Here is a 5,947-nt window from a genome sequence, read left to right on the forward strand (position 1 = left end):
CAATGTCATTTATAATAGCCAACCACAAATTGGGGTACTTGAGTGAACTTAACTAGAGATACAAAAGCCCTATCAAAAAACAAAACAAAACAAAACAATCCCCAAAAACCTACAGAGCATTTTTCTGCAAGATACAATAAAAGACCTAAAGAAATGGAAAAATGTGCCCTGTTCATGGATAGGAAGACTCAATATTGTGAAAATGACAATCCCAACAAAAGCAATCTACATGTTCAATGCAACTCAACACAATCCCAATCCATATCCCAAATTCATTTTTCAAGGAGATGGAAAGGGAAATTATCAAATTTATTTGGAGAAGCAAGAGACCCCGAATAAGCAAAACACCTATGAGAAACAAAAATGAGGTGGGAGGCATAGCACTCCCTGACCTCAAAACCTACTACACAGCAGTAGTAACGAAAACAGCGTGTTACTGATACAATGAAAGGTACATAGACCAAAAGAACAGAATTGAGAGCCCAGAAATAGTCCCAGCTATCTATGGTCAACTGATATCCAACAAGGAAATAAAACCTATCAAATGCGGAAATCGCAACCTTTTCAACAAATGATGCTGCAAAACTGGACTTCTACCTTTCAGAAAGCTGAAACAGGATCCACATCTCACACCATACACAGAGACCTGGGAGTAATGCCCAAACCCATAAAGTTCATGAGACAAACTGGGATCAAGGTTAGATGCCCTAGTCCATGGTATAAAGAGACTGCCAAATACAACCAGAAATGCACAGTCTGAATAGAATAAAATTAATGAATAGGACCTTCTTAAGATTAAATCCCTGTCCACATAAAAAACTTTTCCCAGCAGGGTGAAAAGAGAACTTGCCATCTGGGAACAAACATTTGTTAATAACATCTCAGACATGAGTTTCAGAATTAAAGTTTACAGAATACTCCTGGTCTCCACAAGAGAAAGACTGATAATCCAATAACAAAATCACCAAAAGACAAGGAAAGAATTTTTACAGAGGAATATATTAAAATGGCCAACAGACACATGAAGGCATATAACTTTTTAAGCATCCCCATAATTCCCTTATTTCTTCCTAATTCATAAACTTTAATTTGGCATTGCTCACATTCACTGTAAGATAGAGTATAGGATGGACTCTGTCTTTACTATAAAACTTTAGGAGAAAATGTAATACTTCCTTACTCCTTATTTTTTTTTCTCAAATTGAGGGTTCCATGGACTAATTCAGTGACCTTACGTATATTAGCACAAACCCTTGCAGATGCTGTGCCATCTCCACAACCTTTGCTACTATGTTACCAGATAAATCATTTGGTGAACATTTTGGAAGGGGAAATTTTAAGGTGTATCTTTATCACCTAAAACTCAAACAAGGGAATCTGCTTGTTATCCCCCCTCTCCACCTTCTAAAATCTTACCAGCAGCAATAGGGCCAGAGACTGGGTACTTTGTAGTGGCAGCAGAGACTGGCAATGAAAATACATAACAATGCCTCTGTTATCTGTTTCCAATTCTTGCAGCACAGAACTGGAATCCAGAAAATTTGCCGCCTTGAATAATTCAACTTTCAAATCAGTTAGTGGTTCAAGACAACTTTGATTCACTTTTCCATGACATTGTATTCATTGCCTAGCTTTCATCTTGAGTTGTCTCCCCACCCCCATCCCACACTGCTTCTGCATTTAAATTCTTTCATTTTGAGAACTAATCCGGGTTTGAAATATTGAGCAAAGCTGTTTGATCAGAAATAGGGTATGCAAAAGCAGCTATGTGAGAGAAATCAAAAGCAATTTCTAAAACAGGGAAAGTAAAAAATAACTTCTAAAATAAGGAATGTTACAGTTTTATAATGACTCTCTTACTCCACTCAGATGTTCTATGAGAGCCTTAGACTTCACTTCCAGTCTGGAATCTCCTTTGTAGACAACAAACTTGACATGTTTTAAATATTTACAGTGGGATTCAAAGTGTTAGAGAAAACAACGCAGCTTCCAGCATATGGTCTATGAAGCTAGAATCTTCATCAATGTCACACATAGTGGCAGTGTAGAAATAAACAGTCTAACACAGGCAAGCATGCAATGCTGGGTTAGCTAAGGGATGATAAACACTTACAGGCATCAACCCAGCATACGTTCTAGTGTACGTGTTTGTGCTTTCTTCTGATTTAAGAAATTATCTTTGCTGAAAAAGCATGAAAATGTGGTTGTTGTTGTTATGTGCCATTGAAATGCTTGCAACTCATAGCGACCCTATGTACAACAGCACTAAACTCTGCTCTGTGCCAGTTGCACTGTCTCTGATACACCCATTCTGATTACCCCAGTCACTGAATCAATCCACCTCATCGAGGGCCTTCCACTCCTGCGCTGACCCTTCACCCTCCCAAGCATGATCCCACTCCAAGGATTGGTCCCTCCTTACAACATGTCCAAGGTATGTTAGACGAAGCCTCAGAATCCTTGCCTTCAAGGAGCTGCCCGGCTTAACCCTCTCCAGGATGAACCTGTTTGTTTTCTTAGCGGTCCATTGTACATTCAAGGTGCTTTTCCAGCACTACAGCTCAAAGGCATCAATTCTCCTTCTATCCTCCATAGTCATTGTCCAACTCTCTGACACATAACAAGTGATTGCAAAGACCATGGTCTGTATCAGATGCTCCTTAGTCTCCAGAGTGACACCATTGCTCTTCAGTACTTTGGAGAGGTCCCTAACAGCAGACTTTCCCATCGCAAAGCATCTTTGAATTTCCTGGCTGCTGTTGCCAAGAGTGTTGACTGTGGAGCCAAACAAACTAAAGATGTGTACAATCTTAATCTCTTCACCATCTATCCTGATGCTGCCAATTGGTCCAGTGGTGAGAATCTTTGTTTTCTTGACATTGAGCCTCAATCCATATGGAAGGCTGCAGTACTTGACTCTCTGCAGCAAGCACTTCAGGTCCTCGTCAGTTTCAGCAAGCAAGGTTGTGTCATCTGCATAATGCAGATTGTTGATAGATCTGCCACCAATCCTGACACCACATTTCTCCTCATAGAGCCCGCCTCCCAGATGATCTGTTCTGCATACAGGTTGAAAAGGTATGGAGATAGGACGCATCCCTGGCATACGGCCTTCCCAATTTTGAACCATGCAGTTTTCCTTGCTCTGTTCTGACGACTGCCTCTTGGTCCAAGTATAGGTTTCGCATTAGCATGATCAAGTGTTCTGGGATTCCCATTCTTCTCAGAATCAGCCACAGTTCGTCATGATCTACACAGTTTCAATTTTCTTTTTTCCTTTGTAACTTTGATGAGAGCAATGCTATTCGTTTATTGGGTTTTTTTTCCTTAACACTCTTTTATAAGCACCAAATCTTAATCTCTAAGTCAAAGTTTTTTAAAAGGAATTTTCCTCAGGAGCCAAATGAAAATGCTCACTTCTCCAAACAATCAAATTAAATGTCTACCAAAAGCAAAGCAAAATGGGACAGGGGGACCCACAGAGAAATATAAAGTAACAAAAATCACATTCTATGGGTTCAGTGCATGGAACAGTTAGGACCTTGCTGCCAGATCATCCTTAAGATGACTTTGTGAAAACTAACACCCTAGCACATCAAAATATACATTTTTTACCATTTCCTTTTTAAAATTAAAAATAATAATAACAACAAAAAAGAAGAAAAATCACTTAAGGAATTCACAATTGATTGCCTGATTCAGAACATTGTCTAAGAGTGAAGATCAGAATGGCTGTGCAAATAGCACGCTGTGCACAAAGCACACATGGCTGGCGAGGTTCATCCTCAAGGCTTAGCTGTCTTCCACACAGTGTAAAATACCCACAATTCCAAGTATGAAGGGACACAGACAATCTCTTTGGAGAATTCCACAGGACAATACAGGCGCCCAAGCTGTTCTTCATAGAGGGACAGGGCTTCGGTCAAATTGACGCAGTTCCCCTGTGTGAAGTATTTGCCATCCTGTTTCAAAACTTTCATCCACAGGTCAAGAATGAGTCGGAGAAATTCCCATGTGGAATCTTCCTCTGGAGATGTGGAGATGGGAACAGCAGTCAAATCATTAATCACATAATCAAACTCTCTCCCTTCTTTGGCATATTTCTTCAGGACAGGAATGCAGTCTTCAATTAGAACCTGATAGCATTCTCCTTTAAGATTGTCTAAGACCTCACCACATGTTTTTCGCATGAACTTCTTACACCCATCAATCACCATCTGGTCAATCTCGACCATGGTGACCATCTTTGGTTTCAGTTTGACTATTTCACATAAAATGCCTTCATCTCCACCAGATACTTATCCAGGGAAGGAGGGACAATCTCCTCCTCTACCAGACAGATCTGATTTGACGGTACACGCACACAAAAATAATAATAATAAAAAAATGCCTCCATCTCCGCCCCCCAGAATCAGTACATCTTTGCCAGTGTAATCTTCTTTCCCACTGCCCATGATGGTCTGGGTATACGCCAAATCGCTCTCGGCCAAATTGACATCCCCACTGAGGATAAGAATATTTCCAAATTGCTTCGAGTGTAGAATCTTAAGGTTCTGATAAGGTGAATCTTCATCATACACTACCTCATCGATATCATACTCCACCAGGCGCCCATCGGCAGTGGGCCAGTATCTATCGATTGTCCGTCCTCGAACTGTGGGTGGCAATCGCTTCACCCTCGCAGCACTGTCCTGATTCAGTTCTTTCATTTTTTCTTCTACTTTGTTCAAAAGACTGTCAATTTCTTTGTTGCTTTCGGTGTCATTGTCATAACTCTGAAGATCCAGCAACACCAATCCGTGAGGGTAGATTCTCAAATCAGCAAAGCTGCCATTTTTGTTGGTGTACGTTGCTAATTAGCCATGGTCCTTCCAGGTACGAACCGATTCCGTCATTCCCTGCTCCTGGAAAATGGACTGGAGGCCTTTTAGAATGGTTTCGCCATAGTTTTGCCGCCGAGCGTGAAGTCCAGGGTGCTGTGTCGTGCTGCTGCCATAGGGCGGAGAGGCCATTGGCCATGCCTGGGAGGCGGCGGCGGGAGTTTCAATTTTCTAATATACAATCTTTTCTTTCTCTGCCTCATCCTTGCGCATACAAATACACACACATCTAAGCTTGCTGTTAACTTAAAGGCTGCAGGTTCTAAGTCAGCAGCACCCTGCAGAAGAAAGATGCACAATCTTCTCCCCTGCAAATTAAATCCTGTAAAAACCCACTGGAAGCTCAGCTATGTGTTGGCTTCTACTCTGTGCCAGTTAGTTTTAGGAAATTGTATAATTCTGATTAACCTAATTTGGATGTTGTGTCCATAAATCATGGAAGTGTCTATTGATAAAATCATTCGGACAGCTTGAATGCTGAGATTGGCTCATGAGCCTATCACATGTATCTTTCTCAAATAGTGTCAGTGCAGGGAGCAACAGTTCCCTAAAAGAAGAGGATTGAAAAAGAAGAAGAAGAAGAAGAGGGTTGCAATTTCCAGAGGACATGCTGGAAGGGCAATGTTCATCAGGCATATCAATGTATACCTTGTGAAAATTAAGGATATATTAAGAAGTGCCAGATATCTACTTTGGAAAATAATAGTAAGTTATTAAAATGAGTTAACATTTAAAGAGCTAAGTTTTTTTTCCCCTTTCTATATAGTGACATTTAGCTAGTATGGGTGTTTTTATTGATTTTCATATTCTCTCAAATTCTTTTCTTCTTCTTACTCTCATATCACAGCATTAAATAGTGAAGCGTGTTAGAAACGAGAGAGAAAGCTAATGTTCCCCAGAATATCTTTTAAAAACATATCCTTTAATTAGTTAGGGAGCTTGGTGGCCTTCTCCATAAGGATTTGCAGTGTTTACTCAAAGATCACGACTCTCTGGCAGTTCAAATTCACTGGCTACTCCTTCTCAAAGGAAAGATGAGTAATTGCCTCTAGTGCAATTTGTTGTTA

The 5,947-nt window shown here is 40.4% G+C and overlaps 1 pseudogene; it reads right to left on the bottom strand.

Moving 5' to 3' along the window:
• Positions 1-3,785: 3,785 nt before the first annotated feature.
• On the bottom strand, positions 3,786-4,996 carry LOC102859969 (annotated as a pseudogene).
• Between the last annotated feature and the right edge of the window lie 951 nt (positions 4,997-5,947).

This window comes from Elephantulus edwardii, unplaced genomic scaffold, assembly GCF_000299155.1.
Source record: "Elephantulus edwardii isolate Elephantulus edwardi_28Jun2011 unplaced genomic scaffold, EleEdw1.0 scaffold00065, whole genome shotgun sequence".
Classification (NCBI taxonomy): domain Eukaryota; kingdom Metazoa; phylum Chordata; class Mammalia; order Macroscelidea; family Macroscelididae; genus Elephantulus; species Elephantulus edwardii.